This window comes from Arachis hypogaea, chromosome 5, assembly GCF_003086295.3.
Source record: "Arachis hypogaea cultivar Tifrunner chromosome 5, arahy.Tifrunner.gnm2.J5K5, whole genome shotgun sequence".
Classification (NCBI taxonomy): Eukaryota; Viridiplantae; Streptophyta; class Magnoliopsida; order Fabales; family Fabaceae; genus Arachis; species Arachis hypogaea.
In genome coordinates, this window is record NC_092040.1 from 68,408,656 (window position 1) to 68,410,124 (window position 1,469).

Here is a 1,469-nt window from a genome sequence, read left to right on the forward strand (position 1 = left end):
AGGGTTCCCAAGCTCAATTACATGTTTTTCACTACTATCATATATATTCATGCAAGATTGACTCTTTTTGATAACTCAATGCAATTGTGGTTTGGACTTGATTCCTATTGCCCTAGCACTTGTGCTTACACATGTTTTCTTGGGAATTGACGTGTTTGGACCAAGCATTTTCATTCATTATAGGTAATTGCATTTAGATAGGTTCATATAGTTTAGTTGCATTCAATAAATGCCATACCCCTTAGTTCCTTCTTATTTTAGCATGAGGACATGCTAAGGTTTAAGTGTGGGGAGGTTGATAAACCCCGTTTTTAGGGTTTATCTTGCGTTAAATTTAGAGCATTTTGATAACCTTTTCTCACATTTAGCCAATGAATTAGCATAGTTTTGTTATCTCTCCCGTATTTTTGCTTGAATGTAAAAACATGCTTTTTAAGCCTTTAAGTTGGTAATTTTAATTCATCCTTGATTCCATAAGATGCCTTGATGTGTTTGCTAGTAATCTCAGGTTAAAATAGGCTAGGCATGGATTAAAGGAGCAAGGAAGTAAGCATGCAAGTGGAGAGAAGCATAAAAAGCCAAAGAAGTAATCTCAGCCAAGGACGCGCACGCGCACAACGCACTCACGTGCACATTGCAATATCGACCAGGGACGCGTACGCGTACCGTGCGCGTCCGCGCCGAAGGTCGCACGTGATTTTAAACAGAACTTGTGCCTAGCAATTTCTGGCAAGCTCTGGGGCCCAGTTACAACCAATTTTGGCGCCCAAGTGCTTTAAAGGACCAAGGATTGAAGGGGAAGGCATCATTCTATCATTCTAGCTTAGTTTTAGATAATTGATTCACATTAGGATTAGTTAGAAGTAGTTTCTAGAGAGAAAAGCTCTCACTTCTCTCTAGAATTAGGATTAGGTCTAGGTTAATCTCTCTTCTTAGATCTAGGTTTAATTCATGCTTTGATTTACTTTTCCTCTATCAATTCTTACTCCTCTACTCTCCTTCTCTCTAGTTTTGTATTTAAATTCTTGTAATTCTTCACTTTGTTGTGGATCTATTGGTGTTCATTTATTTTCTTTCAATAATGCAATTTGAGGTAATTCATGATAATTGTGATTTCCTTGATTGTTGTTGTTAATTCTTTACATTCAATTGTTGTTAGAATTCTTTCTTGTTGTGATTGATGAGCGGATAATTTATACGCTTTTTGGCATTGTTTTTAGGTAATTTTTAGTAAGTTTGAGCTACTTTTAGGGATGTTTTCATTAGTTTTTATGTTAAATTCACATTTCTGGACTTTACTATGAGTTTGTGTGTTTTTTTGTGATTTCAGGTAAATTCTGACTGAAATTGAGGGATTTGAGCAAAACTCTGAAGAAGGCTGACAAAAGGACTGCTGATGCTGTTGGAATCTGACCTCCCTGCACTCGAAATGGATTTTCTGGAGCTACAGAACTCCAATCGGCGCGCTC